Below are 27,153 nucleotides of genomic sequence, written 5' to 3'. Positions count from 1 at the left end.
TACCACGTGAGACGCAGCACCACATCCAGCTTTTTCTGCTCTTGTGGTGCTGAGGAATCGAACCCAGGGCCTCATGCATTCAAGGCAAGCACTCTACTCCTGAGCCACCTTCTCAGCCCATCACTTGGTTTTCTTACTATCTCAGTTCAAAGCAAACCCAGGCAGGAGAGTCTGTCAACCTCTCATCTCTAATTAACCACCAAAAAGTCCAGAAGTGGAGGTTTGGCTCAAGCAGTAAAGTACTAGCTTTGGGGGCAGGTGGACAGGAAAGACATCTCTTCAGGGACATGGTCCAGCCTCTGCGATCAAGCCCCAGAATCAGCACAAACTGAACTAACAACCAACCAAACAAACAAAAAAAACCAGGTATTTCTTTGGGAGCCTCCTTAAAGGAGAACTGGTCTGAGAAGAGACTGCTTTTGCTGATTATACTCACTGAATCCTGCTTTTGTGGAATCCTTATTGCTATGGAGAACTCAGGACCAGACTAAAGGAATGGATAACTAAATCCTGCAACAAGAGAATCATCTCAGGAGTGAAAAATCCATCCATAAAGCACTTTAAAATCTCCATGTCTTTTTTTCTTTGCAGTAGAACACTTTTAAAACAACGTTATTTCCTTTTGTTCTATGCTGGCCCTCAAATGGCACATTATTTCCTTTTGTAATATTCTCGACCAGAAGTTTACAAACAAGTTTTATATGAGTAAAATACACACTCGAAAAGTCAGGGACAGAGTTTACCTCAATCCTTGAATCCTTTTCTTGTACAGTAAAAAGGAAAGCACAAATTAACTTGAACTTTGTCATACCTTTACATTCAATTCCTCTCCTGGGATCAGTTTCCACCTTCAGTAATAGTTATTTCCCGTAACAATTTACGGTGCTGCTTGAGGTATAATGAATGTTTGCTGGCTTCATTGAAATAGCACAAGGACACCTTTGGTCATCATGTAGCAGTTTTTCAGAGACAACTTGGTAAAGAGAAAATATGAAATTTAAATTGCTTATAAATACATTATCCATGAGTACATTGAGTTCAAACATCATAAGTGCTCTGTAAATTAAGGTGAATTTTAAATGGGAAGAAGGTTCTCAGATAATTTTTTTGTGAGTGTATGTGCTGTGCATTATTTTCCAAGTGTACAAGAGTTAACAATAAGAGAAACAATAGCAATAATAGGAGAAAGAGAAGTTCTGTGTTTAAGGGTTCAATACAATATAGAAGACTCTACAAATAAGACAACATTGAAACAATGAAGCCAAGTTCAGTATGTAGATTTACAGAAGTGATATAGAGAAAGCATTTCTCCTAAGTGGAACATGAAGTATGAGGCCACTCCCTTTCTAAATCACACTTCAAATCATGCAAATTTGTAAAAAGTAGAATAGAAGAATGATTCTGGTTCCATGCAAGTCAGATATAAGCGAATGGACTTAATGGAAAAAAGTCCATCTTGAAAGAGAAGGGATTAAACTAGCAGTGAACCGGAGGCAAAGATCATATTTCTTTTTATTTCCTATATATATATTTACATATAAAAATATATAATATATAAATAAATATAGGTATATAAATATATATAATATATAAATAAATATATATAAAATGTATATAAAATATATATAAATAAATATATATTTATATATTATTTCCTATATATATAGGAATGTATATATTGTTGGTTGTGGCACTTGAACCCTGGGCGCTGTCCCTCTGCTATTCAGGTCAAAGCTAGTGCTCTACCACTTGAACCCCAGTGCCACTTCCAATTTTCTTGTAGTTAATTAGAGAAAAGTGTCTCCAGGACTTTCCTACCCGGGATGGCTTTGAACCTTAGTCCTCAGATCTCACCACCACCCAGCTTAAGATCACATTTCTAACAGTGTACATTCAGCATATGTAATGTGTATGTTCATCTATCTTTATATGAATTTTTGAGTTAAAAATCTGGGCTACAGGTTAGACTTCACACTCACAAAAAATGTTTGTAGTTTAAAAGTTGATACTCCTGGAAAAATAAAACTTAAGAATGTAAAGGAGTCTGGGAAGAGCAGTCTTTGAGACACTATCTATAATTAACCAGCCAAAGCTGCATTGGAAGAGCAGTTCAAGTGATGGAATACCACTCATGAGCAAATTGTTGAATAAGAGCTTGAGGCTTTTGCATACATACATACAAGCATACGCCTACACACAGAGGCACTTATATGTGCACACATGAATACACAAATGAAACAACTCTCAGAATATGTAGAAAAGTTAGAAAGCAATAGAAAATATTTCCTGAGTAAAACTAGAATCAAGTGATAAATTTTAACACTAAAAAGTCCTCAAGTGAACTTTCTTCAAAGAAGTTTGAGACTATTACATAGGTAGGGGCCAGAGATAATAAGAAAGTCAAGTAATCATTATTGAAGGGATCGGATCCATGGAGGAATGAATCAGAGACCCCTGCATGTGCATCTGAAAATGTTCATATCCTGTGTCAAATGTTAGAACATCTTTCAAAATTGTACATAAACACTCTGAGCATTCAATGGATAAGATCATCAGAGAAGTTCAGAATTGCTAGTGTGTTTCTAGATTAAATAAACCAACAAACAATGGCAGGGCAATTTGATACAAGCCTGGAATTCTAGCACTCAGACTAAGACAGGAGATTAGAGAGTGGAATTACATAGTGATACCTTCCCTGGACCAGATAGTATAATTTTGTCTCAATAAAACAAACCAAATTACAAGAAAGGAATACGGAGTTCGAAGTTTGGGCTAATGTTGTCATTATGTTTTGAGAAGTCAAGTTTCCTATTGAAATGCAACTGATATATAATCCTCAGTTGTGTTTTAAATGATCTCCTAATTACAGAACATTCTTAGATGTAAAATAGCTCATGATTCCCATCCAAAATTTGAAAAAGTAAGTAAGTGTCATTCTGTTGGATGCCAAAGAAATGATGAAGGTTTACAAAACTTAAGCCTGGAGAAATAGCACAGTTTGTCTAATGTAGGACTTTGTGGACCTTGCAAAATTAGAATTCAGATTCAAAATAAATAGTTTGGTTTTTTTGTAATTCTATATTTTATAGGATACTACAAAATTCTTTTTAAGTAGAGGTCTTAACTGACAAATTCACAAATGATTCTGGCATTCTATTTGCCTGGAATATTCTTTCAAGAGAGTTATAATTAGAACTTAGTTAATAGATAATTCCAACAGTTAATGTATAAAATGATAATGTGAATAATCTAGACAGAGTTGCCAACAAATGGATGATATTAATTTATAAATTTAGAAAAAGCATTTTTTGAGGATTTGGTATGACATGGTATGAAGAGAATAATTGTGTGACATCTTCCTTCTTCTACCTATATGTTACACAGGAAGCTATTTCCTTATGTGCCTCTGTATACAATGAGAAAAATGCTAGGTTTGGGTTCATTTTTATTTTATTTTTGTGGGAGGGGGTCCGGTCATGAGGCCTGAACTCTGGGCCTGGGTACTGTCCCTCAGCTCTCCAGCTCAAGGCTAGCGCTCTACCACTTGAGCCATAGTGCCACTTCTGGCTTTTTTTCTTTTTGCTAATGTGGTGCTGAGGAATTGAACCTAGGCCCTCATGCATGCAAGGCAAGCTCTCTACCACTGAGCCACCTTCTCAGCCCAATTTTTGTTTTTGTTTTATTCGTTTGACCTAGGGCTTGAAATCTGGGCCTGGACTCTGTCTCTGAGCTCAAGGCTCCTGCCCTACCACTTCAACCTCAGTGCCACTTGTGTCTAGCTTTTTCTGAGAAGTTTATTGGAGATAAGATTCTAAGGGACCTTCCTGCCTGGATGGCTTTGAACCATAATCTTCTGATCTTAGTATCCTGAATATCTATGATAGTTAAAAAGTATAAATATAAATAATATTTGCAAGTGTTCTGATCTCAAGAATACCACTGGGGGAAAATTGATGCAACTGAGTTTATTGTGGTGTTCTTTGCAGAATAAGGGCATCACAATACCAGAGGTGTAGCATTTTTTCACAGTAGAGATAAGCTATTCATGATGTGAATTAAGGGAATTTTAAGGTGCACCTTACAAGTTGGAAACTGTTGGGCTAGGATGACTTTATGGCATAAAGCTTGGGATTGCTTACTCTTGAAGAATTATTACAGATGCTTCATAGTTTTATCCTCTACCAGAATGTGGCTATTTTTCTGTTGACTTCTCAATCTGTAACACCCCATTGGAAACTGCATCTATTGCAGAATTATATAACGTGAAAACAAGTACTGTTTTGAATCTCTCAGGTATGGAATGTTTAGAATTTGAAAATGAGTAGTTATTAGTCATAGGAATTTTGAAGAACACATGTATTCTGTCCTAACAACTTATTTAATTTTAAAAGTTATGGGTTTCCATAGAATTAAACTGTTTTCAATTTTATGTGTGTGAAAGCGCTAAATTTATTTTTTCCAAAATATGCAAGTATATTGTGAAAATATTGTCTAGTTGGATAATATTCAAGTTGACGACCTTCTGATAAAGGGTAATTAAATCAAATTAGATGCCAAATAGAATTGATTTTTAAAATTTTACTACATAAAGAATAATATTAACTATACCAATACGGTGAAATTTTATTTTATGCAGCTTATTTTTTAAATTTAATTTTATTGTCAAAATGATGTACAGTCGGGTTTCAGTAATTGTAAGGTAGTGAATACATAACTTTTCAAACTTGTTACTCCCTCCCTCACTTTTCTCACAGTTTTCCTTCACTTCAGTACCCCTCATAAGTTGTAATATATATTCCCAACATATTGTCTTGTGAGTATTGCTAATGCATTGGTTTGCCCTTTGTCATTTGTGTCACCATTGTGATGTTCCTTTTCCCTTCCCTAATAAAGGTAAATGTATACAAAATACACAGGGTACCAAAATCAAATACAGCAAGGGATAAACCAAAGGGGAAAAACCAAAGAAAATAGAAATCACATAATACATAAAAAACAACAACCGCAAATAAAAATCTCTGATTCCATATTTTGGAGTTCATTTTGCTCAGCATCAGCTTATGTGGTCATATATACGCATAACGAAGCCACTGGAAAATAATAGTTGCATGGACACTATATCATGAAAACAACATGTTAACAGTTTTTGATGGTAAAGGTGGAATTAGGATTGATGAATTCGCGATTCTGATAAAGGAATTTCAAAAGTTTTAAAATTATGACATGTATATTTTAATTGTTCAAACTTTTTAACAACATAGCCTATTAAGAAAATTTAAAATTTCCTGGGAAAATAGGGTTTCATGCAAAGAAATCCATGGAGACTTAGTGGAGAGGGAGCAATGTGAGTGAAGATGGCTCATTTTCACACTAAACAAACAAACCTCAGAAACCTTGCTGTAAATCCTGTAGCTTCCCTTGAAAATTGTCCTTACCCAGGAAATATACTCTCACTTTGTGAAACAAGGTTATAGTGCAATTTAATTCAAATTTCTTTTTAAAAAAAGACATCAAAATTTGTGAATTGACCTTTAATTACCAAACAGTAATTCTCTGAAAAAGATAATTTGGGTCAAAATATTTAGAGAGAAAGTGTCCTCCACAATGAAAAAAGGTATTGGGTTTACACTTTTCTGTTTGTAATACTTTCCGCAATGTCTTTGCACGTGAAGCACTGAAACACAGAAAAAAAAATCTGATTGGATACTTCAAACCAGTGATTTCACATTTCTAAGTGGCTCACAAATATAATATCCTTATTAACATGAGATAGCTTATTACATAAGCCAAAAAGTTTTGGGTTCAGAAAAAAATTGAGCACATGAAAAAGGTAAGAAATCAGTGTTCTTAGAAGCCCTAGCTAAGCAAATTGGCTTTAGCAGTGGAGGGAGCCCAAAACTTTTTGATATAGATTGTAATATTTTTGCTACCTAAAGTGATTTTACAGAGCCTATTTGGCTCACTACAATGCAGAACTGATTGAATGAAGACATGAAAATAAATCCCACATCCAAACGAGGCAACTTCAAAGAGTTTTAAAGGAGAAACCATGAAGATGTAGCAGTGGGGGAGGCCTTATAGTCCTTCAGCTTCACTAGACTTGAAGCCAAGAAGCTGTGATTAATTGGAAATCAGGCAAGAGCTAAGATGAGGACATAGAAGTAGGACATAGAAGCATTGTCCTTTGTAACAGACACTGTCATCCAAGGTATGGATGATTTAACTTTATTCTCTTCCATACATCTTGTTGAGCAAATGCAAGACTAAGAGAAAAATAATCTATTGAAATAATTTTGCAAAGAATAACTTCACTGTTCCTGATATGGTATCTAAGGAGAGTCTTAAGAGAGAAGATAAAAGTGGAGTAATCTGCGGTTTCCTCTAAGCATCTTGTTAGCAAAATATATCTTTGAGGTTAGAAGTGATTGAACCAAAAAGTGGTGGAGTACTTATGTTTGTGGGCACTTTAAACACAAGAAGACTTTATTTTTTTTTGGGGGGGGGTTCCGGTCGTGGGACCTGAACTCTGGGCTTGGGTGCTGTCCCTCAGCTCTTCAGCTCAAGGCTAGCGCTCTACCACTTGAGCCACAGCGCCACTTCCGGCTTTTTTTCTTTTTGCTTATGTGGTGCTGAGGAATCAAACTCAGGGTCTCAGGCATACAAGGCAAGCGCTCCACCACTGAGACACCTTCCTAGCCCGACACAAGAAGACTTTCAAGGTAAAAGAAAAAAGAAAAACGGATATCCAAATATTTGTGATCACAGTTTCTTGGACTGATTTTTTTGGAGACAAAGTTTTACATTAGAGTTTGTCCTGATTAACATCAATGTTGGGTTTTTATGGCAACCAAATGCAGGGGTGAAGTTTAATGGTCTCCCTTGAACAAGTAAACAGCATGATAAAAAAATGGCAAATAATATTTAGTGAATTACTTTCACCAATTACTTTTCCAGAACAAAGAAGGAAATATATAACTCAAAATCAACTGACTTAAAAGTATGAAGAAAGAGTAGTGAAGAGCGATGAAAGAAAACTTAGAGGATTGTTTTCTCTCCAGCGGAGTAATGGGTTCGTGATATTTTTCTCTTCCATTCTATCTTCACAAGCTATCAAGTGTGGCTCAGGACTGGAGTATCCAGTTCAGTCAGAGAGAACTCACAGAAGGAAGATAACATTTGAAGCAGATATAGTTGATTTATAACCTGAGACAATCTATTTAAATCTGTTCAAATTTCTCCCTTACCTCAAATGCCCTCTTTGAATAGTTTTGTTTGTTTTTCCCAAGACTGCCCTTCATTAACTGCTTAAAAATTTGAGAGGTCATATTCATACTTTCTAGAGATTGCTGTTTGGTTGTAATTTTTGTGTGTTTTTTTTCACTGAATTTCAAAAAGTTGTGCAAGTGTGTTACAATTAAATATGTCCATCTAATTGTCCAATGCTCATGGATCAGATTCACTCCTTCCATCATTGTCAACCAACTCCTTCTCCAAGATTTATTTCAGATTAACCACTTTCTTTATCACATGTGCACATTGATATTCTAGCTGTACTTGCCCCTTGTTCTATTTTTCATTCATTCTATGTATTTACTATTATTCCTCTCTGGTTTCAACTTCCTGATAGTCAACCTGTTAAACTGTCTGTTAAAAGTTTGAAAGGTTTATATACATTCCATGGAGTTTCAATCCTGCATATACTTGAACTTATGTCAGCTTATATTTCCATAATTCATTCATCTGCAATAATAATTTGAAAGACTGGAGGCGTGAAGCACCTAGACATGATTTAATTCTCATCCATTTGGAAGATTAATCTTTAGTTCAACAAGAAAGTTTAAAAATGGTTTAGAATGTATTCCAAACTACCAATTTTTGTAAATGGCTTTGTACAATGGTGTGTGATCATTTTATTTTACATAGGATAATATTTTCTTTTTTTTTTTTTTTGTATTTTTTTTTGGTCCAGTCGTGGGGCCTGAACTCTGGGCCTGGGCGCTGTCCCTCAGCTCTTCATCTCAAGGCTAGCACTCTACCACTTGAGCCACAGCGCCACTTCCGGCTTTTTTTTTTTGCTTATGTGGTGCTGAGGAATCGAACCCAGGGCCTCATGCATGCAAGGTAAGCACTCTACCACTGGGCCACCTTCCCAGCCCTCAATGGGATAATATTTTCTACTACATTTAAGTTTTGAAAAAAGAAAATTAAAATGTACTATTATAGAGGAATATGATAAAAATAGAAGACAGAATTTATGTTTGTCATATCTCTGATGAGTACCCATATTCAAGACTTACTATGTTAGACAGATAGGGAAAACATAAAATAACATATTATAAGGCAACTATTTGTGACTTTTTAAAATGTACCTTATTAAATGATGAAATTTACTTTATTAGCTAACGTTTGGGTTTGAAATATGGGAGGCTGATATATTTAACAAATTTTGGAAGGCATCTAATGAACAACAAAAATGGTGAGTGGCACTATTTCTACAGTTTAATGAATGGTTGAACCTGATTGGCATTAGTGCTGGGTAAACAAATCAACTCTATTGTAACTCTATTGCCACTAAGTATCATCTATTTGTCAAATGTTACTTTGGCGAATGTGAATTTTTTTTGGAAGGTCGTGGGGCTTGAACTCTGGGCTTGGGCACTGTCCCTGCGCTTTTGAGCTCAAGGCGAGCACTCTACCACTTGAGCCACAATGCCACTTCTGATATTCGAGTGGTTTATTGGAGATAAGAGTCTAACGGACTTTCCTGCCCGGGCTGGGTTTGAACCGTGATCCTCAGAACTCAGCCTCCTGAGTATTTAGGATTATATGCGTGAGCCACTAGCACCTGGTTTGCGAATTTGATTTTTCAAAGAGTATTTGAAAAAGAATACACTTGGGGCTAGGAAGATGGTTCAGTGGTAGAGCGCTTGCCTTGCATGCCTGAGGCCCTGGGTTCGATTCCTCAGCACCACATAAGCAAAATGAAAAAAAAAGCCGGAAGTGGTGCTGTGGCTCAAATGGTAGAGCTCTAGCCTTGAGCTGAAGAGCTGAGGGACAGAGCCCAGGCCCAGAGTTCAGGCCCCACAACCGGACCCCCCCCCCAAAAAAAAAAAGAAATGTATAAAAAAAAGAAAAAAAAAAGAAAAAGAAAAGAAAACACTTTCAAGAGATTAAATATTTTGAGAATGACAACAGTTTTATACCACAGAACCAAGTTTTACTGAAGTACCAGTGTTTTTTTAATTGTGAAAATACTGTTCAGAGGGGTTAAAATTACATGGGCAAGGTAATGAGTACATTTCTTATCAAGCATTGTTGCCTCCTCCTTTGTTTCCCCTTCCCATCCCTTGGCATCCTCCTCCTGCCCCCTGACCCGATCCTCCCCCTCCCCCAGCACCAAAGTTGTAAAGTTTGTTTTTGACATGACAACTTGTACATCTCACAGTGTTATTAAGCACTAAGGATCTTCTCAATTAATGTTTTTTTCTGAATTACATTTGACTTCTAAGTCAAGTTTTCCTGGCCTTGATAGACCAATTGTGGATCTATCCTTCCAGGAGCTATTTTTCTGGCCCACTTATGCTGGACTGAAATCTTTCATTAATCATTAGGAGAGGGGTATTAAAAATAATCTTGCAGAGACACAACAGAGACACAGGGGGCCGCTTTCAGAACATCAGGTACTGGTTTGCAGAACAGCAAATCGCCAGGAACAGAGAAACCTACAGCCAGGAGTCTCCACGAGGATCACACCCCCACCCCTCACTCTCCACCCGAGCAGAGAGGCTCCATCCCGCCAAAGCCGCTCGGCATCAGCATCAGCAGAGTGACAAAAGGACCTGTCGGCAGACCACCCGGCCCGCCTGATCGCGATCGCAACGATCCAGCACTCTCCACCCGAGCAGAGAGGTTCCATCCCGCCAAAGCCGCTAGGCGCCAGCAGTGCGACAAAGGGTCCTGTCTGCAGACCACCCGCCTGCCCGATCACGATCGCAACGACCTGGCGGGGTCACTCGGGCCCCAGAGGGACGGAGAAGAAGCTGCCTGAGCGTGAACACTCTTGACTCGACAGCTTCGACAGAGGCAGAGACAGAAAAGAATCACACAGAGCCACCACCGCCCAACCCAGCCCAGATTGCAACAACAACTGACGACCTACACCACACAGAAACAACCAGCTCCAGGGTGAGTACCCCACAGGGGAAGTGTATCCCTCAAGGGAGACCAGAGCTGGAGGGAATCCCCAGACCCTGACCTAGACTCCCTACCCCAGCACCCGGACCACAGGACCCACTAAAACTGGGAACTGTTTGAAAGCTCCACCAGCCCATGGAGCACACTCAGCTGGCCAGGATAGAGCAAGAGCGCCCCTGGAAGGGAGCTTAAATGCCCAAGCCAGGAACAGCGCCCCTGGGTCAAGACTACCAGCAGTAGAAGAAATTTGAACTGTGTCCCCCAGGCTGTACAACCTAGGTGGTATACACATCAGCACAGGCCCAACGAGTACGCTCCAGGCCTAACGAGTGCGCTCCAGGCTGCATAACCTAGGTGGTATACACATCAGCACAGGCCTAACAAGCGCGCTCCAGGCTGGGGCCGGAACCAGGCCTGGGGATCCGGCGCCTGAACAACACAACCAACTCCTCCCAATTGAAGTAAAAAGCTGAGCATACGCCTCAACAGAGGGGAGAAAACCAGGAAACAACACTCCCCCGGGAAGCACGCCTGTGACAACAAAAGACCTGGAGGCCCAGGACAAGAGAAGCCCAAACCCCACCAAAACTCCACCCATATAACCTAGACTGGGAATTGGGCAACACAGGCTGCCAGCACCTGATAGTAAGCAGGAGCTCAGACAGTTAAGGTGGCTCAGCAATAGAGTGATAGTCTTGGATGTATGAGGCCCTGGATCTGATTCCTCAGCATCACAGAAGCAAAAAGGGTCAGAAGTGGTGCTGTGGCTCAAACGGTAGGGTGCCAGCCTTGAGCTGAAAAGCTGAGGGACAGCACCCAAACCTAGAGTTCACGCCCACAACCAGCCCAAAACATATAAACAAAAACACATCAGGAGCCCATAGCAGACTCCAGCATTTGGGAGAGTGCATCCAGAGCATCTGTTCTTCACAAGAGCACCCGTAGGAGCAAACACAAACAGTCTAGGCTGCTCAACCCTTCCAAAGGTGGGAACTGCCAGCAATCTACCGCAGAGAGCTGAGAATCCTAAGTAAGTCAGAATAGCAGCTGGAAATAGGCTCCCAACAGAACCCAGATCAGGCACAGACTCTCTCTACCAATACAGAACCAGCAACCAAGCAAAGACAGACACACCAAAACAAAATTGAAGAGCAGTCTCCTGAACCTCCATGTGAAAATCACAGAGAAAAATCACAAGGTTTACTACCACCCAGGACAGCAAGCTCACCTCAAAAGCCAGCAGCCACACAGGGGAGAGCCCCAGTGGGAGCAAAGCAGGAATGAAAGACAAAGGCTACTTCCAAGGGTTGCTGGAGGCAATGACTCAAGAAATAAAGCGAGAAATTGATCAGAAATTGAAAGAGCACAAGGATTAACTATCCAAAGAGATACAGGGTATCAAACAAGAGATACATGCAAAAATAGAAGCTGCACAAACCTCAGTAAGAAGTGAGATAAACGCCGAATTAGAGGTAATGCATACCTCATTGAGAGGTGAGATCAGTACTCTGAGAACCAACATTGAATCCATAAAGGGATCCATTTCCTCCATGCAAACCACAATAGAAGCCACTGTCAACAGAGTGAATGAAATGGAAGGTAGAGTGTCAGATACAGAAGACAGAATACACCAACTGGACCAAAAAGTGACAGATATGGAAAAATCACTCAAATTAAACCAAAGGGATATTCAAGAGCAAGCAGATAATGCTAAAAAATTTAACCTTCGCATAATTGGAGTGGACGAAGGTGAGGAATTCCAGAGCAAGGGAATGCAACACCTATTTAACAAGATAATCAATGAAAATTTTCCCCACCTCAAAAACGACCATCTTAACTACATCGAAAAAGCTTATCGAACACCCAACAAGCAAGACACCAGGAGAAACACTTCTAGACACATTATAGTAAAAATGATAGATCTGAATAATAAGGAAACAATCCTGCATGCAGCAAAAATGAAGGAGCTATACTACAATGGGAAAAAAATAAGAATTACTGCAGATCTCTCCACACAAACAATGAATGCAAGAAAAGCCTGGGAAAGCACCATACGAGCCCTCAGAGCCAATAACTGCCAACCCAGACTGATCTACCCGGCAAAGCTAGCATTCACATTTGATGGAGAACTGAAAACTTTTAATAGCAAAGAAAAACTAAATGAATACATAAACATTAAGCCAGCATTACAAAGAATTCTAAGAGGGGGGACACAACCTGAAGAAAGCAGCCAGGAACTGGGGCCTGCCCCAAACAGGCGTTACTCAAAGTCTAACTGAGCAAGCACAGGAGGAAAGGAAAAAAGAAAAACGTAGGAAAACGGAATGGCAGGGACAACAATGCATCTCTCTATACTTTCTCTTAATATAAATGGGCTGAATTCGCCAATTAAAAGAAAATGAACTGAGGACTGGATAAGAAAACAAGACCCATCCATCTGTTGCCTTCAGGAGACCCACCTCTCAGCCAAACATACAAACAAACTCAGAGTGAAGGGGTGGAAAAGGATCTACCAATCAAACGCCCCCAGTAAGAAAGCAGGTGTAGCTATCCTGATATCTGACAAAATAAACATTTCATTAAAATCAGTACAGAAAGACAAGGATGGACACTACATATTAATAAAGGGAACAATCCAAGAGGAGGATATAACCATCATCAACTTATATGCCCCAAATATTGGTGCACCCAGATATGTCAAACAAATGCTCTCAAACTTACAGAATAAAATAGATCCCAATACGATAATACTAAGAGACTTTAACACACCACTCTCACCAAAGGACAGGTCTACCAACCAGAGGATTGGCAAAGAAGCTACCGAATTAACAGAGGCCATACTTCAAGCGGAATTAACTGACATCTACCGAGTATTTCACCCTAAAACAACACAGTACACATTCTTCTCAGCAGCTCACGGAACTTTCTCCAAAATAGACCATATCATAGTTCATGCAAGGAACTTAAGCAAATACAAAGGGATCGACATAATCCCCTGTATCCTATCTGACCACAGTGGAATCAAGCTAGCTCTCAATAACAAAGCATACCGCAGAAATTTCTCCAATACATGGAAATTGAACAGCACACTCCTTAACAATGCCTGGATAACAGAAGAGATCAGAGAAGAAATAAAGCATTTCCTACAACTCAATGAAAATGAAAACACCTCACAAAGAAACTTGTGGGACACAGCAAAAGCAGTCCTGAGGGGCAAATTTATTGCCCTCAGTGCCCACATCAAGAGAATGGAGACAGACCAAGTAAATAATCTCATGTTGCAATTAAAACAGCTAGAAAAACAGGAAAAAATGGGACCTAAAGCTACTAGAAGAAGCCAGATAACCAAATTAAAAGCAGAGATTAACCAATTAGAAATCAGAAAACCATAACCAAAATAAACAAAACAAAAAGCTGGTTCTTTGAAAAAATAAACAAAATTGATGGCCCATTGGCTAGATTAATTAAAAAAAGAAGAGAGGAAACCCATATTAATAGGATTAGGGATGGCACGGGAAACATCACAACACGTACCCAAGATATCCAAACAATTCTAACAGACTACTTTCAAAAGCTATACTCTCTAAAGGAAGAAAATCGGGCAGAAATGGATGCATTTTTAGAGAAATACAAGTTGCCCAAACTGAGCAAAGAAGAAGTTAACCAATTAAATAAGCCAATATCCTATAATGAGATACAGGAAGCTATCAAAAGTCTTCCAACAAAAAAAAGCCCAGGACCAGATGGATTCACAGCAGAATCCTATAAGACCTTTAAACAAGAACTAATACCCATACTCCTCAAGCTCTTCAGAGAAACAGAGAAGGAAGGAGCTATCCCAAACTCATTCTACGAAGCCAATATCACACTCATCCCCAAACCAGGCAAAGACCCAACCAAAAAGGAGAATAACAGGCCAATCTCCTTGATGAACACAGATGCAAAGATCCTTAACAAGATTCTAGCTAACAGAATCCAGAAACACATAAAAAAAATAATTCACTATGACCAGGTAGGCTTCATCCCAGAGACACAGGGATGGTTTAACATACGTAAGTCAATAAATGTAATTCAACATATCAACAAAGCCAAGGTCAAGAATCACATGATTATCGCTACAGATGCAGAAAAGGCCTTTGACAAAATTCAACATTCATTCATGCTAAAAGCTCTGGAGAAAATAGGAATAGAAGGAACATTTCTAAAAACAATAAAAGCCATTTATGACAGACCAATAGCCAATATTATACTTAATGGGGAAAAGCTACAACCAATTCTCCTAAAATCAGGAACAAGGCAAGGATGCCCACTGTCTCCACTCCTCTTCAATATAGTCCTAGAACCCTTAGCCAGGGCAATAAGGCAAGAAAAAGACATTAAAGGGATCCGCATAGGGAAAGAAGAAGTTAAACTATCCCTTTTTGCAGACGACATGATACTATACCTCCACGATCCCAAAAACTCCATCCCCAAACTCTTAGAAATCAGAAATCACTTCGACAAAATAGCAGGATACAAAATAAACCCACAAAAATCAGTTGCCTTCCTATACACTGATAATGTACAGGAAGAGAGGGAAATAAAGGGAGCAACCCCATTCACAATAACCTCCCAAAAAATAAAATATTTAAGAATTAACCTAACCAAAGATGTAAAAGAACTATTTAATGAGAACTATAAAAAGTTAAAGAAAGAAATTGCAGAAGACACTAGGAAATGGAAAGACCTCCCATGCTCCTGGATAGGCCGACTTAATATAGTAAAGATGGTAATACTTCCAAAACTAATATACAAATTCAACGGAATTCCTATTAAAATCCCAATGACGTACATCACTGAAATACAGAAAACAGTCCAAAAATTCATATGGAACAACAAAAGACCTAGAATAGCCAAAACAATTCTAGGGGATAAAGACAATATGGGAGGGCAATCCATGCCGAACTTCAAACTCTACTACAGAGCTATAATAACAAAGACAGCATGGTACTGGCACAAAAACAGACCCGAAGACCAATGGAACAGAATAGAAGATCCAGAAATAAATCCACAGGCCTACAGCCAGCTGATACTCGACAAAGGAGCCAAAGACATACAATGGAAGAAACACAGCCTCTTCAACCGCTGGTGCTGGGAAAACTGGGCAGCCACATGCAGAAAACTAAAAGTGGACCCCAGCCTATCACCATGCACCAACATCAACTCAAAATGGATTAAAGACCTTAACATTAAACCTGAATCTCTGAAATTACTGCAGGACAGAGTAGGAGAGACACTTGAACTAATAGGCACAGGAAGGAACTTCCTGAACAGAGTCCCAGGGTCACAACAAATTGGAGAGAGACTCGACAAATGGGACTACCTTAAAATAAAAAGCTTCTGCACAGATAAAGCTATCGCAACCAAGCTAGAAAGACAACCAACTAATTGGGAAAAAATATTTACCAGCAATATATCAGACAAGGGGTTAACATCCTGTATATACAGGGAACTCAAGAAACTAATCCCTCCCAAACCTAACAAACCAATTTCTAAATGGGCAAGGGAACTAAAGAGGGATTTCTCAAATGAAGAAATAAAAATGGCAAAGAAACACATGAGGAAATGTTCATCATCCCTGGTGGTGAAGGAAATGCAAATAAAGACAACCCTGAGATACCACCTTACCCCAGTCAGAATGTCCCACATCCACAAATCAGCCAACGACAAATGCTGGAGGGTATGTGGAGAACGAGGAACGCTATTACACTGCTGGTGGGAATGTACACTCATACAACCACTTTGGAAAGCAGTCTGGAGGGTCCTTAGAAAGCTAAAGACTGACCTCCCTTACGACCCAGTCATACCACTTCTAGGCATCTACCCTGAACAACAGGAACCAATATACAAGGACACGTGCACCTCCATGTTTATTGCAGCACTTTTTCACAATAGCTAGGATATGGAAACAACCTAGATGCCCCACCACAGATGAATGGATCCAAAAATTGTGGTATCTATACACAATGGAATATTATGCAGCCATTAGAAATGACAAAATAATGGCATTTGCAGGGAAATGGATGGAGCTAGAAGGAATCATGTTGAGCGAGGTAAGCCAAGAACGAAGAGACAAACAGTACATGGTCTCCCTGATAAGTGGATGATGAATCCAAAATGTTAGGTGATATGACAAAACTAACAGGACTTAAGAAACAAAAAACTCCCACTCATCTGGTTGAACCACTACTAAATATCCCCATGCTGCTGATCACATATATGGTATATAACATATGAGCACCGTTATATATTACAGACTGTGATAGACAATTTGCTCCAGGAAAGTTAGAATGAACTTGTGACTTTAAATGAGCATCATTATTCCACAATACTGTGAATTTCCGGAAATTAAGTAATCACTTAATCACAATCAAAAAAAAAAAAAAAAAGAACCTTGGGGAAGGGAGGGAGGAAGGGGATGGTAGGGGGAAAAAAATGGAGGGGGTAACAATGTTCAAGAGGAAGTGGAAATGTACTCATTACCTCACTCATGTAACTGTAACCCTCTGTATAATGTCTTTACCATAAAAAAAATTAAAAAAATAATCTTGTGACACTTTGTGATTTTGTTCACTCATATGGGCTAGTCATCTGTAAATTGAAAGTTTGAATTGCAGTACTTTCTCTTAGATTTTGTGATCTCATCCATCATTTTAAGTTGACTTGCATTTCACTATTGCTTACTGCTAATTCCTGTTTCTCAAGGAATTGGGGCCCTGAAATATTATAGGAAATGAGAAATTGACATGACTCTTCAATTACTTTCTGTTGGCATGTTGCCTGGGCCTAGTTGAGAAGTCTTGACCCTGTTATCTGATGATGCAGGTAACTGGGACATAGGATCTTAGGACCCATACATCTTGCAGAAGAATAATATCTTTTATATATCATATCAGAAAAATTTGGGTATAATCAATAGGAATGCTTCAGAAATATGGAGAAAAATATTTTGGAACCAGTGAGTTAAAACAATAAACAGAGCAGCAGATTAAAATCCCTTATAGATTAGAGGAAAACATTTTTTTTTAACCATGTGAATTCAGAACAACAAGAACACTTAGAAGGTATAGCAAGTTTATAGTGAAGACATTACATTGATACTTTTTATATTCTAGTATGTATTCTAAACCTAATTATTTATATTCCAATTCTCTTTATTGGAATAAATAATTATCAATTTATTTGTCAAATTATCAATTAATTCTACTGAGTTTCACTGTGTGAAATAAGAAATCAGCACATATAAATATAAAATATATAACTATATGTAATATAATAAAAAGGGCACATGATTTGCATTGTTCTGTTGTGGTTAGGATATCAAAGACAACTCTGTTTTAAAGTATTATTGCATTATCTGTACCTCAGTGTTAGGTAGAGTTAGACCTAAAGCTTTACCATTTGTAGATTTACAGCCTGGAGGCAAGAGGAAACACTGTGATTAAAACATTACCAATTTAAGGCCTAATAATGAGGAGAAACATGGACTTCTCCTGGAGCTATGGAAATATTTGGTGATAGAAAGGCAGTAGTGTAAGTTCCTGCCTGATTGGAAGGTAGACAGGCCACACATCAGGAAATCATGCATATGAAGAATTTTTTTAAAAATTTAATTTTATTTTATTTGTGAACATACTGTACAGAAGAGTTACAATTACATGGGCATGATAATGCGTACATTTCTTACCAAGCATTGCAGCCTCCTCCTTGTTTACCCTTCACATACCTTCACAGCCTCCCCCCTCCCCCCCAATCCCAATCCCAATCCTTCTCCTTCCCTCCCTTCCCCCCCCCCCGCATCGACGTTGTAAAGCTCGTTTTGGACATGAAAACTTGTACTTCTCATTGTTGCAACAGGTCCACGTGTATCCTTAAACAACTGGATTTTCCCCATCTCCTCCACAAGTTATACTGACATCAAATATAGTGAAAGCAGGGGTTATACTGTGGGGGAGGGACATACAAAGCAATCAAGAGATAATCTTATAAATGCATTAGAAACACATGCATAAAAGAAAAAAAACATTAAAATACATATCTAAGGGTTCATTTTCCTGACATCACATTATCTGACCTTTTCCACTTGACTCATACATCTACTAGATATTACAAACAAGGGAAACCATGGGACCTATGTTTCTTTGGGCCTGGCTTACTTCACTTAATATAATTTTTTCCAAGTTTTTCCATTTCCTAAAAATTGGGGCAATGTCATTCTTTCTGATGGAGGCATAGAATTCCATTGTGTATATATACCACATTTTCTTGATCCATTCATCTACTGAGGGGCATCTGGGTTGGTTCCATATCTTAGCTATGGTAAATAATGCTGCAATAAACATAGTTGTGCTGGTAGCTTTAGTGTGGTCTTGTTTGTAAACATTTGGGTAAATGCCCAAAAGTGGGATTGCTGGGTCATAGGGGAGTTCTATGTGAAGTCTTTTGAGGAACCTCCATACTGCTTTCCAAAGTGGTTGAACAAGTTTACATTCCCACCAACAATAAAGTAAGGTTCCTTTCTGTCCCCATCCCCTCCAGCATCTGTTGCTGTTAGAGTTCTTGATTTTTGCCGTTCTCACTGGAGTGAGGTGATATCTCAATGTTGTTTTGATTTGCATTTCTTTTATGGCTAGGGATGTTGAACATTTCTTCATGCGTCTATTGGCCATCCTTCTTTCTTCTTCAGAGAAGTTTCTCTTTAAGTCTTTCGCCCACTTATTTATTGGGCAGTTGTTTCTTTGAGGATTTCTTGTTGGGGGGTTTAATTTTTTGAGTTTCAAGTATATTTTAGATATGAAACCCTTGTCCGTTGTATGGCTAGTAAAGATCTTCTCCCAATCCGTGGGCTTTCTATTGATCTTACTAGCTATGTCATTTGCCCTGCAGAAGCTCTGCAACTTTATGCAATCCCATTTGTCCAACCTTTCTTTGATTTGTTGTGTTTCCGGGTCTCTATTCAGAAAATTTTGGCCTGAGCCAAGGAGACCTAGGGTTTCTCCTATTCCATCCTGTAATGTTTTCAGAGTGTCTGCTTTGAGTTCAAGGTCTTTGATCCATTTCGAGTTGATTCTGGTGCAGGGTGATATATAAGGATCTAGCTTAAGTTTTCTACATGTAGTTACCCAATTTTGCCAGCACCATTTACTGAAGAGGTTGTCTTTCTTCCATTCTATTGTTTTAGCTCCCTTATCGAAGATTAGATGGCTATAGGTCTGTAGGTTCATTTCTGGGTTTTCAATTCTATTCCATTGGTCCTGAGGTCTGTTCTTATGCCAATACCAAGCTGTTTTGATTACTATGGCTTTATAGTAGATTTTGAAGTTTGGTATTGATATTCCTCCAGCAGTGTTCTTTCCGTTGAGGAGCGTTTTTGCTATTTGGGGTCTTTTATTGTTCCATATGAATTTTTGGATTGCCTCTTCTATTTCCTTGAAGATTGAGGTTGGAATTTTGATAGGTATTGCGTAGAATTTGTAGATAGCCTTGGGAAGTATTGCCATTTTCACGATGTTAATCTTGCCAATCCAGGAGCATGGGAGGTTTTGCCATTTTTTAAGTTCTGTGTTGATTTCCTTTTTCAAGATTTTAAAGTTTTCATCATAGAGGTCCTTCACTTCTTTAGTTAAGTTAATTCCTAGGTATTTTATTTTTTGTGGAGCTATTACAAATGGAGTTGCTTTCCTAATTTCAGCCACACTTTTCTCATTGTTGGCATACAGAAAAGCCATTGATTTTTGGGGGCTAATTTTATAACCTGCTACTTTGCCAAAGTTTTGAATCAGCTTGAGTAATTTGGGAGTGGAGTCTATGGGATTCTTTAAATACAAGATCATGTCATCTGCAAAGAGGGAGAGTTTTATTTCTTCTTTCCCTATTTTGATCCCCTTTATTTCTGCATCTTTTCTTATTGCTGTAGCTAGGCATTCTAATACTAGATTGAAGAGAAGTGGAGAGAGTGGGCATCCTTGTCTTGTTCCTGAGTGAAGAGGAAATGGCTTTAGTTTTTCACCATTGAGTATAATGCTGGCTGTAGGTTTGTCATATACAGCCTTTATTGTATTGAGGAATGTTCCATGTATTCTTAGTTTTTCCAAAACCTTCATCATAAAGGGCTTTTGGATCTTGTCAAATGCTTTATATGAAGAATTTTTTCACGTTGGCGTTAGCTACTTTTGAAATGGTAGGTATAATAAACACTTAAATTTTGATAAAATACCTTCTAGTCTGACCAGTTCTGTCCGAACTGTTCATCTCTCTATGATCCCTTGTAACTAAGATTAGTTTTGTTCTAGTAAGACAAACTATGCTGTCAGGGTAGGATATTTTGGTTGGTCTGTTCCTACGTGGAAGAAGGATAAAGGGTAGGCATTTGTGCCAGTAAGACCTCATTTGGGAAAATTTCAGCTGCAGAAGTTTAGAAGTAGCTCTTAAGCAAGGCTTACTTTGAATCTATTAGCTCCACAAAGCTAACTCATTTACGTAAATAAGTACTTGAAAAAGTCATCACCTTAGGACCTAGCTGTAAGTGCTTCAAAGAATGATCAAATCTAAAATGAAAAAAGACTTAAAATTGTCATTGACAAAAAATGCAAATGTGAACAATCGACCAAACAATATAATTTTTTTCCCACTATACACATTATTTTAGGGAAATAAGATCAATAGTATTGTTAGGAACAATAAGATTTCCTTGCTACAAATAGGCACCCAAGGATATAAGCCTATATAAAGATTGCATCATTAACTACTTAAATTTAGAGGATACTACATGCTTCAGCAGCACGTATACCCAAATTACAACAATACAGAGATTAACATGACACTTGCACAAGGATAATATGAAAATTTGTGAAGTATTCCATATTTTTCATTCTTCAGTTGCAGAAATGAAAAACAGTTATTAAAAAGTTGATTACAAAATTACAAGTGTAACAATATTTGCAAGTGTTAGAATTAAACATTAGTTTGACATCAGTGTATTAAATCTTCACCTTAGAAAGGCCTCTACATAGAATAACCTTTACAAAACTTTTGAAATTAGTTAACATTGTCATTTTATCCAAAAAAAATATACTACTATAAGAACCTAGAAAAAGGGGCTGGGGAGGCGGCTCAGTGGTAGAGCGCTTGCCTTGCATGCTTAAGGCCCTGGGTTCGATTCCTCAGCACCACATAAGCAAAAAGAAAAAAGTCGGAAGTGGTGCTGTGGCTCAAGTGGTAGAGCGCTAGCCTTGAGCTGAAGAGCTGAGTGACAGCGTCCAGGCCCAGAGTTCAGGCCCACGACTGGACCAAAAAAAAAAAAAAAAAGAACCTAGAAAAAAATAATCTTAAATTTTCTATATGGAATACAATCTGAAAGGACACATTTATTAATGAATATATATATATTATAAAACAATGTTGAATGCAAAGTATATCTAGGAAACAATGAAATAGATTATGGATATTATGCAAACACAGAATATAGAATATTTTAAAATATACTTTTTTCAGACAAGAAGCAGAAATATCTTTAGTTTCTGTACTACTCATTTCAACAGATAAGATAAAATTATTTCTGATTAAAAAATCACAAACTCTGCAGAAATCATTGTAGATGTACACAAACAACTCAAATACATTTGACATAAAAGTCAGGCAATTCACTTGGAAAAATTCCACGGAATTTTTACAGTAAGATATTGCTGTTATTTGAATTCTGAAAATATTTTGTATGGACACAAAGAGTGGACTGGCATTTTGATGTTTAAGAAACGTAACTGATATCTTAGCTATGCTAAATAATGCTGCAATAAACATAGTTGTTTTGGTAGCTTTTGTATGGTCTTGTTTGATGCCCTTAAGTAGATGAATGGATTAAGAAAATAGAATTCTATGGAATGGAATTTTATTCCTCCCTCAGAAAGAATGTCATTGCCCCACTTGTTACAAAATGGAAAGACTTGGAAAAAATTAAATTGAAGTAAGCCAGGCCCAAAGAAACATACATCCCATGGTTTCCCTTATTTGTAACTAGTATATGTCTCAGACAAGCAGAAATGGTCAGATAAGTTGATGTTAGGTGAAATGAACACCAAGATAAGGATTCAAATGTTTTTTTCTTTCTTGTGATTGTTTCTAACATATTTATAAGATGATTTCTTTGTTGCTTTGTATGTCCCTCCCCCACCGTATAACTCCTGCTTTCATTGTATTTGATGTTGGTATGATTTGTGGAGGGGAAGGGTAAAAACAAATTGTTTAAATAGGGACACAGGTTGACCCATTGCAACAATGAGATGTACAAGACGTCATGTAGAAAAACAAACTTTTCGACTTTGGCCGGGAAGGAGGAGTAATGAGGGGGGAGGGGAGTGGGGGGAGATGAGAAGGTATGGGAAGGGGAAATAAAGGAGGAGGCAACAATGCTTGATAAGAAATGTATTCATTACCTTCCCCATGTAATTTTAACCCCTCTGTATGGTGTTTTCACAATAAAATAATAAAACTCAAAAAAAAAGAAAAGAAAAAGAAAAAAAAAGAGAAAAGAAAAGAAACTTAACCAAATCATTACAACTAAATAGAACAATTTGTACAGCCTTCCACAACTTCAAAGAGGTAGTGATACATACTTATCCTTTTGGTAATATCTAAGGCAGTTTCTTCCAAGTTGTTCTTCAGACCTGGTTTGATATAATGGTTCAACAGAAAGAGATCCAGTGTATCTTTGCTATCTATATTCCCAGCAGCAAGATGCAAGGGTGTAGGGAGCCGAGGCGAGACTCCGCCCACTCCCTTGCAGCTTTGAGGTAACCACCCCAGACGGTGCTTGGCGGGACACCTGGGCTGTGCGCGTGCACGAGCCAGGTAGAGTCCCCAGCCAATCCCATGACACCTGGTGACGGTGAAAGGCAGGCGACCAACAATAGAAAGACCCGCGTTCCGATTCTCCTATATAAGCGGCTGTGTTTCGGGTGCACGCTCTCTCGCGCCCAAGCTCTCCTACAACTAAAAGGCTCTCCAATAAAGCGTGATCTGAGAAGACTCCTGGTGTGGTGGTCGTTTTTCCTCGCTGGTCGAGTAGACGGTCGCTACACAAGGGAGTCAAGAGGCATTTAGTTTGGGCATTGGTAACTGCATCATGATGAAGTAAGAAAGACGCCACACTGGTATTATTTCACGAGTAAGCACTGTGCAGGGGTGTCCAGCCATTAACAATTTTTGCATGAATATCTGCTGCTTGAGCCACCAACTCATGGACAATATCTAAGTGTCCACTGTATGCTTCCCAATGAAGAGGGGTATATTCATTGTCATCCCTAGTATTCACATGAGTGGCCTTTATGGAAAGTAGTCACCACACTCTAGTAAGCCGATTATTTTCAGCAGCCCAAAGAAGAAATTTGCTTGGATCCTACTCCATTTTTTTTCTTGCAATTGATACGATTCCTCACTTTTTCATTTTGTTCCTCATCTTCATCAGAATTGCCTAACTAGAGACTTTCAGTGCCAGTGAGAATATTTCCCCAATAGTTTATAATGGTTGAATTTGTGAGAAAAATACAGTGAATTTTCTGCATCTGTTTATTTTCATGATGATTTATTTTCTCTTTTTCCATTTTTATTATTCCAAGTCATTCTAACTGGAAAGTAGGTAATTGATGGAGAGCAGAGGAAAGATGTTCGTCTGTATTCAAAGGTACAGACTGAAAATGAAGATCAGTGTTGTTTTTATGTGCAGCTTCTTCTAGGAATGAAAAAATAGAAAGTGGCTCAGTGGTGGAGTGCTTGCCTTGCATGTATGAGCAACGGCAGGTCATGTCCACTTTGCAGCCTTGTCATTCAGACCCACTGTGCAAAGAAAAAGACATAATACCCCAGCCCTCTGAAGCTCGCCACTTTTTGTGGTATCCTACTTTTTTTTCCTCCTGCAAACCCTCAGGGCCTAGGATCCCAGGATCGGCTATGGGTCCAGAGACTGCACCACAGCCTAGGGTGATGAAAGCTGAGTCAGAGTTGCCACAACCTGAGTTCAAGATGTGTGGTTGGCAAAAGAAAGAATAAATAAAAAATTCATTAATTATTTAACTAAATTAAAAAGAAATAAAGCTCTCTGGTTTGGAATTTCTGCCAGTTTCCTTCCTTAGCCTGGGATTTGAACTCAGGGTCTTGGTAAATCTGTAGCAATGTGAGGGAAGGTGCAGAGTTGCCACTACTTGAGTTCAAACCCTATGCCAAGCCAAAAATAAAAAAAAAAGTCACTGAGCTCGGCAGGGGGACTAGTTGTGGAGATGGGAGGGAAGGGATGGTAGGGAAAAAACAAAAGAGGAGGCAACAATGCTAAATAGGAAATGAACTCATTACCTTGCTCATGTAACTGTGATCCCTCTGTACAACAATTTTGCAATAAAAATGTACAAAAATGAAACAATGTAGTGCTCAGAGAAGCACTTTGGGGATAAGGTAAGGATGTCAAAAGCTGTACAAAATTCTACACTGCTTTTTTTAAATGTTCTGTATAGAACTGAATGAACATAACTGCTTTCATTTAAAAAATTAAGCCACTGTCTTGGAACTGGGGCCAGTATTTCTGTAATTGCTTTGATTTGATCTCACCTTCCAGGTAACTCTTTTGCACCATGGGTGAAGGTGAATCTTACTGTCTTTGAGGAAAACAAATTCAGGCTAGAGTTCTGAGGGCCCAAATGAACACCCTGCAATGGAAAAAATATTTCTATACATGTGTAATATATGATATATACTTACATATGTATGTTTATTACATATTATTATTTTTATTATTGATTTTGTATTTTATTTTTTATTTTATTCCTTTATTTATTGTTTATTGTATTTAGTATTATTATACACATAATATGTAGTACATGTTTTACATCTATTATAAAATGATTCACAATAATTTAGGACATTGACTCATTTTCATTTATACTTTATTAAGTGTTGAAACATGATACATAATTAAATGGAAGCATTTGTCACAGTCTTCACATGTTTAGAGTCTCTCCCACAGATGAGCTTTGTCTTCTTTATTTTTGGACACCTTCCTATAGGGATTTCTTAAGATGATTTATGATCAGAGGCCTTTTCTTGAGGATAGGCAAGTTGAGGGATAAAATTGTAAGGGTGGGGCAAGAAATGTGACTTAGTGGTAAGGAGCTCGCTCAGCATGCATGAATGCCATGGTTTGAATCCTCGGTGCCACATACACAGAAAAACTCAGAAGCTGTGGAGTGGTTCAAGTGGTAGAGCTCTAGTCTTGAGAAAAAGAAGCTCAGAGAGAGTGTCCAGGCCCTAAGATCAAGCCCCAGGACTTTCAAAAATAATAGGTTAGATGCTAGTGGCTCACACCTGGAAAACTAGCTTCTCAGGAGACTGAGCGCTGAAGACCACAATTCAAAGAAAGGCTAAGCAAGGAAAGCTTGTTAGACTCATCTTCAATGAATCACCAAAAGACACTGTGGCTCAAGTGGTACTGTTTGCTTTGAACTGAAGGGCTCAGGGACAGTGCCCAGGCTTGAGTTCAAGACACACAACTGGAAAAAAGTGAGGGTTAATTAAAGTACTTTTCCTATTTGCTAATTAAGAGAACATTCTCTGGAAAATGAACGCTGATATATACCAGAATTGGAGTCAGAGCTCAAGGTTTAAGTTTAGTAGATCCATATGCCCAGTGTCTGAGACTCTAGCATTATAACCTTGTGTCCTACAGGGTTCTAAAAGGTCCAATGTTGAAAGGGTTAATATGCTTCCCAAGCCCTTTGTGACTCGTACTTACAATGTCATTACAGTTCTGAACCTAGCAGAGAATTAGTAGCTAACGCCCATCACCCTAGCTTAGGTCTCAAGATCACGGTGAAGCCAGCCAGAGTAGGAAAGTATATGACACTCTGACTTCCACTTCTGAAAGGTCAGATATTCAAGAGCTTCCTGGGTTTCCCTTGGTGATGAGAGGTTACTTGCACTCTAATTGTTCTTAGAGTTCTCAAGCTATAGAAGCAGGAAAGAAACATTATTGACCCATCCTGGGTTCAAATGAAGTTCTCAGGATCCAAGCCCTAGCCCTGTTAGCAGGAAGAACTCCATTGTAACACTGTATTTGAAGGACAGAAAATAGTTGCAAAATCCAGGCTAGGTGAAGAGACCAAGGCCTGCAGGATTAGGAAGCAGAATGTACACACTCAACAGGGAAGTGAGCTGCAAAACCATTCATTTCAGACACAACCAGCAATGGGGGTGGGTGGGGCGGGGAGAACTTCAAACATTTGTTAGAGTTACACCAGGGTCAGGCTTTTCTCAGCCTCTTCACACAAGGATTGATTAACCTTCCTCCCTCAGGTGAAGGGAGCCTCAAGCTATCTTTAGGTTACCAATAGAGAGCCAGTTTAGTGTGTGAGTGTGTGTGTGTGTGTGGGGGGGGGGAGGAACAGAGTTGAAAACCCTGATCTCTGGTTTTAAGGAGTGGGTTTTTCACTCTTCATCTGTCAGATTTGAAGGCCCTTCTTCTACCTCGGTGAGTCCATTCTCCTTCCCTTATTCTGCACATCATTAATGCTAATCCCCAGTCCAAGGAGAGGCAGGGCCATTTCTCTTCTCTCTCCAAGCACTTTATTTAGAACCTGGGTCTTCCCTCTTGGCTCTGGGGCCCTCAGCTGCCTGAAAAGTGGGAGAGAGACAGTCTTCCTGCTCTGTGGTTATGTGAATGCGATGCTGGTATCCTGGCACACTGCAGAAGGCCTCATGACTGCTAATTGTTCCCTTTTTCCCTCTTGACATCCACGACCAGATTCATCTATCATCTTTGTATCTATCTATCTATCTATCTATCTATCTATCTATCTATCTATCTATCTATCTATCTATCTATCTATCTATCTATCTATCTATCTATCTATCTATCTATCTATCTATCTATCTATCTAT

At 38.6% G+C, this 27,153-nt stretch overlaps 2 pseudogenes; one reads left to right on the top strand and one right to left on the bottom strand.

Annotated features, from left to right (window-relative positions):
- The window catches only part of LOC138835143 (tubulin beta-2 chain-like), a 93,534-nt pseudogene that overhangs the window by 48,838 nt on the left and 17,543 nt on the right, over nt 1-27,153 (bottom strand).
- On the top strand, nt 21,002-21,101 carry LOC138835176 (U6 spliceosomal RNA; annotated as a pseudogene).

The sequence above is a fragment of the Dipodomys merriami genome, unplaced genomic scaffold, assembly GCF_024711535.1.
Source record: "Dipodomys merriami isolate MVZ:Mamm:240054 unplaced genomic scaffold, mDipMer1.0.p SCAF_23, whole genome shotgun sequence".
NCBI classification, from domain to species: Eukaryota; Metazoa; Chordata; class Mammalia; order Rodentia; family Heteromyidae; genus Dipodomys; species Dipodomys merriami.
Note: the sequence above shows the minus strand (reverse complement) of the source record. Positions and strands in the feature narration are given on the sequence as shown.